This window comes from Lepisosteus oculatus, chromosome 14 (genome assembly GCF_040954835.1).
Source record: "Lepisosteus oculatus isolate fLepOcu1 chromosome 14, fLepOcu1.hap2, whole genome shotgun sequence".
Lineage (NCBI taxonomy): Eukaryota > Metazoa > Chordata > Actinopteri > Semionotiformes > Lepisosteidae > Lepisosteus > Lepisosteus oculatus.
This window is the reverse complement of record NC_090709.1, coordinates 4319482-4330550: the sequence shown is the minus strand read 5'-3', so window position 1 is coordinate 4330550 and position 11069 is coordinate 4319482. Positions and strand designations below refer to the sequence as shown.

At 38.6% G+C, this 11069-nt stretch overlaps 1 non-coding gene across 1 annotated transcript; it reads right to left on the bottom strand.

Annotated features, from left to right (window-relative positions):
* Positions 1-5585: 5585 nt before the first annotated feature.
* trnan-auu (transfer RNA asparagine (anticodon AUU)) lies at positions 5586-5659 on the bottom strand. The gene has a single exon. It is a non-coding gene; the product is annotated as a tRNA-Asn (tRNA).
* Between the last annotated feature and the right edge of the window lie 5410 nt (positions 5660-11069).

Sequence of the window (11069 nt, the reverse complement as noted above, 5' to 3'; positions counted from 1 at the left end):
TTTCCCTTCTCTTGGCCATGGTTACACTGCCCTTTCTTTCTGTCTTTTGTCCTTCTACAAAGATTCCAGGGCTCTTTATCCCCCATAATATCAGAAGCCAAAAATAACCATCTAATGTGTAAACAGCATTTGTAATGTTGGTAGCTGGAAGAGGTTAAGTATGTTTGCAAGACCTAGTTGATTACACCACAGACTTACCTTGTTTTTTTTTTCTCTTTTAAAGGCTGTGCTGGACTGTACCACTATCATAGAAGATTTTTTTCAAGACACATCGCAGTTCCATAGTAGAATTTATCAATAGTAGAATTCCACAGGACATTATTTATCAACATCTAACATTACCCAGTGTGAGACTCTGCCAGTAAACCTCAGAGCATTGAGTTCTCCACTGGTGAAGATGACTTTCTGAAGCCATGAAATCCACTGCTGGGATGCCTGAGAGACAGTGATTGAATCCTGGCTGGAATTAGGCTCTCTGTTAGTGTTGATCTGTGGGAATTATGTGGTAAAAAGGGAAAACTCCTTTACTTTAGTCACTTTGAAAGTTCAAATGTACAGATCTTCAGAAACCCCAGTCTGAAGGATGAAGCAGGTTCTGCTCAAGGAGTTGCCTACGTTTTGCTCCATTCAATCCAAGCAGATAGTCCAACATTTGCCTTCTCTTGGCCATGATTACACTGCCCTTTCTTCATCTTTGTACTTCTACAAAGATTTCAGGACTCTTAATCCACCATAATATCAGAAGCCAAAATTAACCTTCTAACATGTACAAATCATTTGCAATGAAAGGAGGTGGAAGGGTTTAAGAATGTTTGTAAGACCTGGTTGATTACCACACATAGACATACTTATTTGTCAGTTTTTTTTCTCTTTGAAAGGCTATAGGAGGGGTGTGATGGACTGTTCCACTATCATAGAAGATGTTTTTCTTCTAAGGACACTTCTGTAGCGGCAAGGCATATTTAAAATACAGGAATTAAGTTTGCTGCTCCCTTGCCAGTCCCTCTCTCCCTCATCTCAGTGCAGCTGGATACAGAGACGCCATTCCATCTGGTTCACATTTAAGGTGTTTTTCTAGCTGATACAGTTTCCTGATAAGGAACAGCTCCCAAGGCTGAGATTCACCAGCCACCCTAATAAGTGGTCATCTCTGGCGCCTTACTGTCTGGGAGATTCCATGGGAGAGGCTCATCCCAAGGTTTACAACCCTAAGGTCAGAGGTCACTGTTACTCATCCTCCACCTCAATCAGCCAATCAGGAACTGGTAGGGCAGGGTAACCCCACGTGGGTCTCGAATGCCCGCGGAACTTTAAGCCACTGAACTACCGTAGTTCCTCCAGATAAAACAGGCAGCACGATGCCCAGAAGGTGCCTCTCCAGGACGTTCTCAGATTCAGCTCGGACAATCACGTGACGGCCAGTGTGTCCGAGTGCCAGGACTTAACTTTGTTTTAAGAGTCGAGAACGGAGGTTGCCCATGCATAACCAAAGGATCCGCCCGAGGTTAGCCCAGCAGCAAGCCCCGTGAACCGCCGGTACTCCACCGTCAAAGCTCGCCTGATCAACGAGTGAACTACGGTTGGAACTGTCGACAGCTGAATCTCAGGATTCAGGACTAGCGCTACATCGGGAACGAACTGGTCTTCTTCCCATCTAAAGAGTGTGACTGGCTTGGACCCACAGTCACTTTCCATGTGCACAAGCTCTGCTAGTTTCAGCCAACACTAACTAGCCAGTCTTCAAAGAGCATCAGCAGCGCATCACAGCAGGAATCTCTCCCTCCTCTCCTTCTCGCCAGCCGCACCGGCCACTGCCTGGCACCGAGCCAGAGAGTGCCGATTGCACACAACAACAGCCTGCCACTGCTTCTTTGTGTCCGTGGGAGATCTGAATCCACACAGATCGGATGAGTATTCAACATTCTGCATTACAGCTCGAGAATTAAATTGTTACCTCAACCACAATTGATATCAATCTAATACCTATGAGTGATGTACTTGCTTTTGAGTATCTAGTGTAGAAGTTGTAATCCCAGTTCATTTACGAAACAGTCTAAATGAATGGTATACTGAATGTATGTCCTTCTTGGTTTGGAACTCTTCATGATTTAAATTATACCTTTTGTATTCTGCTAACCCACACTCTTAAGATCTGTTATGTTTATATGCACATTTTATGTATTAATAAGTGTATTAGTATCTGTGTGTGTGCGTTAATGAGTTAACCCGCAAGGTCGGTTTTCTAATAGCCATCAAAGAATCATTTTGTGACTTACTGCTACAATTAATAATTGTCTCAGTAAATACACAAAACCCCTACACACGCATGGAAACCAATATTTACCTGCTAATCCAGAATGCAGCAGAGAACAGTTGGACAGAAGGTTAGTATCTGTCGATACTGCATCACAGAAGTCAGTCTCTTCCCCCTCATTATGCAGGCTGACTTGTTCACGATGAACTGTCCTCCAGTGACAGTCAGCTGCAATCACTGACTCAGACATGGTGTGGATACACTGATGGCAATTTGGCTGATTTGGTTAACATTCTTTCCTCTTAAACAGGAGATGCTGAGTTCAAATCCCAACAGTGCTTTTCTTCCTGTCTTGTCTTACAAAATGTATCACTATGGATGATTACGTACAGCTTGATTTTGTTTAACGCAAGTTTTCATTTTCTTTCTGGAATGATTTGCTTTTCATGAAATTCATACAGCTTGTGAAAGATGAAATACAAATCTTGCCTTGTATATCGCAGGCTGGTAAGAAAAAAGCATTATTTTCTTTTTTTTAAGCTTGCAAATGGAGAAATGGGACACACGTGAGTCTCTGTTAATTGAAAGGTTAGTGGTTTGAGCCCACCCAGAAATGCACTTCTCATTATTGCAATGTAAACCTCATCTCTACTTATTCAGATTTCTTAGCAAAACCTTAACCCACTTGATATTTGCAAGAAATGTGAATGTTTTTGTTAAACAATTAAGTATGTAAGTCAATATCACTGGGAATGGCCAATAATAACCAACATTCAAGGACATCATATTCAGCCAAGGACTTTGATCTTCGAACGGCTAGCAGACGAATTAATTTATGTTCTCGATGCATCCTTAGTTAGAATATTTAAAATTAAGACACAGATTTGTTGGAGAACTTGACAAGCAAAAAAGACAGTTGGACAGCATGATTATGTTAGGACTGTACATTTGTATTTTAATACTTTTGTATATTTATCTTAATTGTAATATACATGTAACCATAAATGCTGTTCAATGTAAATACATTTTGTTGTATTTTATCATATTTTAGCTGAGGGCTCAAGGGGGTCTATTATACCTTCCGAAACTTCCAAGACAACCATAACAGAGGCTCATATTTTAATATAATTTGCTTTAAAAGAAAACCACAATTTGTACGATATCATCCCTCAATATCGACATTCAAATGAAGGATTTAAAGAAGCAACAGCGATAGGAGAGTACATTGATTTTGGACCAATGTTTGCATCTGAACAATCCTTCCTCCTGGAAAGAAGAAAAAATAGGTATGTTTTGAGTCTCATGATGATGCTCTTCTGGATAAAAAAAACAGTGCAAATTTGTTTCGGATGTATTTTGGATAAAATTACAACTGTCATCGAAGAGAAATTTGATCAGTTGAATGCAGTCGAAACTTTTGACATTTTATATGATGACAGGACGTACATTTAGGACTCAGTACCGATAACGCTGCTGATATTGATGGAGTAGAAATTAAGTGTATTGGCAATTTTATCTGAGGCAAGAAGTACTAGAACACCTCCTATAAAAATGTTAGGATTCAGAGCAAGAAATATTTTTCCACTTCACCCAATGGTATTGCATTAACGAGGCTGAAGCTGGCTTCTTATTCGCCAGCTTCTTCTTCTGCCTTAAATGCTGCTGCTGTGATGTTATGCCGCCTTTCGCCTGTAGATGGCTCTTTACAGTAATTTTTAAAGTACTAATCGGGATGGATTACTATATTTATCCTCAGTAAATGGAAATATGTAAGTAGTGACTATCCAAATAACATTTTTGTGTGAAACACATTTCAGAAAATTGTAAACCAATTTTCAAAACTCACAATAACACAAACACAATAAGTAAATAAGACAAAGGCAAAACATAAATTCACAGGCACTTTCTGCATATTTACCACGACCTTGCCTTCTGATCATAAAAAGTCTTAAAATCTTGCATTTTACAAGAACTTTTAAATATAAATGGGACATTTAGAACATGGCATGAGAATATATGGTTAACCGAGGATGAGCAACGGGTGATTGCACTTTCTGCTTCTTGCTATAAACCTACCCCCTGGTTATAAAAACATCTAAAAATTCTGACACTGAGGTGTGAGAGACAATGGAACAGACTATCAAAATCCTGAACTCTAGGAAATTTTACTGTGCCATTTTTTTTAAATATGACCCTGTGAACATGGCATGTCCCTCCTTCCTCATTACCAAAACATCTCAATGTTCCGACACTATGTACATTGGTAATTACAACACTTCACTGTTACATTTCTGAGTTGTGACATTGTGAACATGGCATGTTAAAGTAAATAGAATCAGATCAGAACAGGCTAAATGCAATTCATAGTGATTTATCATTTTCTTACTTTCTAAATGAAAAAAAAAATGTCAGTGATTATGACACTTCGGTATGACATAAAATATGCTTCAATGACAGAATAAATAATCATGGAAAAAATGCCCACAGTGGACATTTATAGTTGTGATTATAGGAATGTTAAATATCAGGTGAGTAGCTGCATCAGCATGCGTAGGCTGCAAAGGAACAAGTAAAGGGTTATTCCATGCTGAAAAGAGAAGAAAGGAAACACAACGTGTTGGCCGTGGAGCCTTCTTCAGGTGTTAGAAAGACAGGGCAGTATGCAAAGATACATTTCTTTTTATCTTTGCTGACTGCAGTTTATCTTTGATGACAACATCAAAGACATTAAGGAATTCTTACAGCTAACAGCTCCACATCAACTTCCTTTTATAACTAACCTCATCAGATCTCTCAACTCCCAACTCTTCCAGTTTCTCACTTCAGAGAAGGATAAACAACTCAATCATCCTCTACAGAGAAAAACCATCAACACCCCTACCACCTCCACCAGTCCAAACGTTGTTGTTACTGTACCCTCTGACCTTTCTCTTTCACCCTTTTGCATCCTCAGCTAACATATTTTAATATTACAACACAATTACAATAAATTGTACAGTATTTACAGTTTAAAATTAAGGTAAATATGTCAAAATATCAAAATCCAACTGCACAGTGCTAACAAAACAATCCTTGTCAAGTTCTCAAACAAATCTGCATTGTATTTTTAAAATATTTCAGCAGAGGATGTGACGTGAGTATAAATGACGATTCGACGATTATTTTTCTTGGGTGAATATGGTTTTCTGGGGAGTTGCGATGTTGGGCATTATTGGACATTTTTGACACGTGTTGAACAGTCGCATTTCCTACAAATATTAAAATGGCTATGGTTTAGCTGAGAAATCCAATCGACCTATGCGAAAACAATGTTTACATCGCAAAAGAAACCCGTCCCTGGGTGGACTTGAACCACCAACTTCTCAGTTAATAGCCAAACGCGCTAACCGATTGCGCCACAGAGACTGATGAGCGGAGTCTTTTCTCGAATCAAAAAAAAAAATCTCTTACCGTTTATTTTGCCAGCCGGCAATATTTCTTCTGCACTGATAACCAAGAACTGAATTTCATGTTTCGCAAGCTGTGTGAATTTCATCAAAAACAAGTTTTCCAGAAAGGAAATGAACACATGCATTTAACGAAATCAAGCCCTTTGTGAGTGCCCAAAATGGTACGTTCTGTACTACAAGATAGGAAGAAATACACGGCTGGGAGTTGAACCGGTGCTTTTGTTCAATAAAGAGGCACTTTAACCAACTAAGCTACGGTGACAGGACTTCCATCACCTTTTACAGCCACTTGGACACACCGCTCTGAGACATCTGCGTTCAGAAAGCGCTGAACCTGCTCTCAGAGCAAATTGCCTCTTTTACATACAGTAGCAGCCCAGACACTGAGAAACGAAGAGAACTGGCTTTTATCCGGCATTTTTCATGTCCAATGCGTTTGGCATCTCCCAAGGGCGACAGAGTTCTTTTGCAACACTATTTCTTCTTCTTTTTTATTTCTGTACGCTTTGATAAAAAAAAAAAAAACGAGAAATCGTGCAAGGGAAAAATGCCTTTTCTTTCATAGAGAAAACGTGCACCAGGAAATGTTGTGTTGATAAGAGGTGATTTAACATGATACGTGACCTAATTTATCGGAGTAAATGCTCACCCGCCAAGGTCTGGAGAAGTTGGAGAGTCTGGTGGATGTAATAATTATACGGTGTTGTGGAAGAAAACAGTCTTTCTTTGAATTCTCAATCAATCGGAATTTCAGTGCGAAACATAAACCCTTTGTCTGATTTAAAGAGATAATATTTTAAAACTCATAAAAAATCAGAAAACACATGTTTCTCACTTTGAAATTTTAGACGGGGCGGTATATTACTAGTAGCGACGCTGAGTACATTATGGGGGAATTCCGGTTATGTGAAATACCAGCAGTTTAATAAATAACGCATCTGATTTTGGATCATAAGATTGTAGGTTCGACTTCTACCTGCCTCGTGTAAATTTTATTCAAGCTCCTCAGTAATAGATGTCTATTATGTAATGAACCCCACCTGAAAGCAAACATTGGGTCTGTTTCCTTTGTTTTCCAGCATGAAATAGCAAATCGTTACAAAAAGTACCTGCTAATGTCCAATAGCGTTTTTTTATTTCAAATTACATTTTCAGGCTTCAGACACTTTTTAATAAAACAAAAGTGTCCGGAAACTCCCTAACTTTCAGGTTTGCTTGAACCTGTATTAAAAGAAGTTATTTGAAACTTCCGGGATTCCATTCTCTGATGTAGCTGTCTCTAAAGACGGATGTGATGTTTTGCAGATATGAACTGTGCCTTCTCTCTTGTGTTCAAGGGTATTCGCTCTGTGAGATCCTAACTGTATGTCCAGTAGGGCTCTATTTTGTTTAGATTATCTATGTGGTGTACAGATAGAATTCAACTACATGGTTTGAATTCCGTGTTCAGGACGAGCAGAACCTGAAAAACTAAGAGACCTCGACGTGATTTGAACATGCAGCTGTCTGATCTGGAGTCAGACATGCTATCTTTGCACCATGAGGTCACAGCTGTCAGCACCTTTGAATTCCCCAAAGAAGACAAATCAACTTCACAAAAAAAAATATCCTGTGAAGAGCGCCGCTCTTCCGAAGAGAGTCTCTTCATCCCAGACCACATTTTATTCTTCCTGCGCAGTTCTTGTGCAGGTGTTATTCTCAATAACAGATCCAGAAACACTGACTGTTTTTCTATTTTTTTTTAAATTAAGTACCCCATGGTGCAACGGTAGCACCTCTGACTCTAAATCTCCAAGTTCATTTTCAAAGTATATCGGAGTCAACTGATACTGATCAGGTTCTGCTGCTTAACCCGCAGTCTTCACCTTAAAGTTCAATTCCCCAAGCCTTCTGACCTTATATGTCCATCCCTTCTCGTCAAAACTTGTATTTTCACAGGGTACCCTACAGAAATCGCAGTATAGAATGAAAAACTCCAGTAGATCTCGGCCACTGTTGGTGATTTTCCTTTAAAAACAAATTAATCTCCTGAAATTTGTATCACTTTCACTGAGACCAAGGAGTGTTAAGCTGTACATGAGTCTTTGTGGCTCGGTTGTTAACAAAAAGGGTGGTGGTTTGAGCCCTCCCAGGGACGCTATGAGCCTTTTAAAGTACACACCCGTCTCACTTTATCTCCACGCCGGTCTTGTACCGCAATCAAATACAGAGCCCGCAGGGGGCAGTAGGCTCGCAAATATAGCTCACTGTGTATATAATGAAGAAGCAGAGGTTAGTTTCTTATCTGCGCGTTACGGGGTCTTATGCAACTCGTACCAACAGCTGGGGTTTGATCCCTGCACGGGCTATTAGTTGAAAGGCCATTGTAAATGACGTGTAAGAGATTTATAGATAGATACTTTATTGATCCCGTGAGGGGAATTAATCAAGCTTATCCAGCTGGCTTTTATGTTTCACACTAAATTGCGATCTTGAAACCAAGATAGTTAGAAATATGGAACACAACCGTTGTTCCCCAAGAAGGAAAGCTGTTTAACACTGATGTCACACCTTTTTCATCAACCCAGATTGTGAAGACAACTCTGCCCTGTCAAAAGAAAATGTTGCACAAAAGTTGGAAAGCACACTCTGAATCCATCTGTACTGTATATTTGATTTCCGCGAACCGTTCAAGGCTGCTTGGTGCTTCGCAAGCAAGTCATTTAACTTAATTTTAATATGGATGTAACCATAAATGTTCTTAAGCATGTTGTACTTTTGTTGTACTTTTTAAAACATTTTAACTGAGGACGCACGACAACTATTATACCTTGTGATACATGCAAGACATCTGTAAACGAAGATGTAATTACAGTCAAATTGGCAATTAACAGAAAACCACAATTTGTATAATATTATTTCTCTATGTCGATGCTCAGTTGAAGGATTTGAAGAAACTATATAATATTATTCCTCGATATCGATGATCAGTTGAAGGATTTAAGGAAACAGCAGCGATAGAAGGTGATTTTAGTTTTGAACCCATCTTTACACCTCAATAATGCATGTGTCCTCAAAAAAAGAAAAGACAGGCATGTTTTGAGTCTCATAATGATCATCTTCTCGATCCAAAGAAACATATAAATTTGATTCCTTCCGTAGTATTTTGGATTTTCTTATGAAGATCTCACGAAGTATTGCCAGGATCTATATTTAGCATTCTGTAGTGATAACACAGCTGATATTGATTGAGTAGAAATCTATGATGTATAGACAACTTTATCTGAAGCGAGAAATCCAAGAATGCTACTTATGAAGTGTTAGGATTCATACCAAGATATACTTTTTGTTTTCAACCCAAAATGCTGCTATTGCATTACACATTATGTGAACATTACCAGTTTTGGTAGCTTCTCTGCGCGAAACTAATTTTCAAAACTGAAACTAATTACAAAATTACTTAAGATCAACCATAACAAAAAATTATAAATCAGGACTAATATTAATATCAACTCATATTACTACAGAAGAAAAGATTTAACTGAAATATTAATAATACTATGCAAGCCTAAAAAGTAGAACAATTCAATTTATATAACTTTTATTTTTTTTATATTTTGAGAAATGGGCTCACACACTGGAAGACACTAACGTTTCTCTTCGTTAGAGTACGTGAATAACAGTTTAACCCAAAATGTTTGGAGTCCAGAGGGAGGACTCGCTCGCTGAATGATCTCTCAAGAAATCCCTGGTGAGATTCAAAAGGTGTTTTTTTCAACAGCCACGAAAAGTTTGATGATCTTCTCTGGATTTTCTGAATATGACGTTAAATTAGTTCAAATCAGTTGGTAGTTAACAAAACTAAATGCTTTGGAGGTACATTTAAAACAGCAGAGCAACACTGTAGCACTTCGAGTGTGCCTGAGTTTAATTGTGTAAACCTGTCTCTCTATGAACACGAGCAAAGAGTTCTCACTCAACAGAAGACTGTGATGTGAGCACAGTAATATAAAGCACCTGGAGATGCGGGGGATTGAACGGATTGTTATATGCTTTAAGTGATGGCTGTACGCACAGAAAAAATCGACAGTACTGATGATTTGTTTTTTTTAGTTGAAGCACAGATTCTTTCCAAGATAATGGATAAAGGCAACCCAGTGGATACTCTAGTAGAATCTGGAAGACCATTCACCTTTGTAACCAACACAACCACAAGAACAACGTCAAGAAGCAAAATCAATTCCCCATTTAAATTTGACATGTGAGGTATGTTTTGTGACTGCTTGATGTAAACCCTATGATCTCTTTTGTACTTGGATAAGTTATTTCTGATGGAGCGCTATCCGCAAATATTTAATAAGCTTTACCCCTGCCGATGATTCGACGTGAAGTATCACAGACAACTGCTTTCACAGACAAAAACAGCTCACCACCACAGCCAATATTAAATGTAGTTGCTGGCACACTACAATGTGCACTGGCTCATAAGTGATTTTGGCAGACGTTGCTCCCTATGTAAAGCTGAAAGTGCCAAAGAGCATTTCTGTTGAGAAAACATTTTTTTCTGCATTGATGTTAAGCTTAGGGAGCCTGTCTTTTTTAAATTCTTTCTCTAAACACCGTGTGCAGCCTCCAGAGAGACTAACAAATATTGTTTTGAGAAAGTGTCTCACACATCAGAAGACACTAACCTTTATCTATGTTAGAGTATGTGAATAACAGTTTAACCGAAAAAGCTGTAATTGTGATTTTGCTAAAATTCAATAAATCGTCCATCAACAGTAAGAAATTATTAAGAAAGTAAGAAATTGTTTTATTTAATAAACTATAAGACATTGAGAGAGTTTACAGGTTATATCCTTCGCTTTGTCAATTAACTTAAGCGTTCAGGATCCAAGCCCGTGTGTGGATGATTGTGTTTCTTGAATCTCTTTAATCATCAAATGTTATTGTTTAGTCCATCAGTTTTTCTCGGGTTGTACCATGGATATTTTATACACTCAATACTTTTCATGCTCTTTTGCCTTTTCCTTCACATACGGAAAAAGTTCAAGGTGTTCTTGTTGCTGTGCTCCACACCTACACGAAAGCACCTGTAACAGTACAGGACACACAGTGAGGAATTCGCACAGCTTTCAGCTCAGTGCGGAGTCCAGAGGGAGGACTCGCTCGCTGAATGATCTCTCAAGAAATCCCTAGTGAGATTCAACAGGTGTTTTCTTCAACAGCCACTAAAAGTCTGATGACCTTCTCTGGATTTTCTGAATATGACGTTAAATTAGTTCAAATCATTTGGTAGTTAACAGAACAAAATGCTTTGGAGGTACATTTAAAACATCAGAGCAACACTGTAGCACTTTGAGTTTAATTGTGTAAACCTTTCTCTC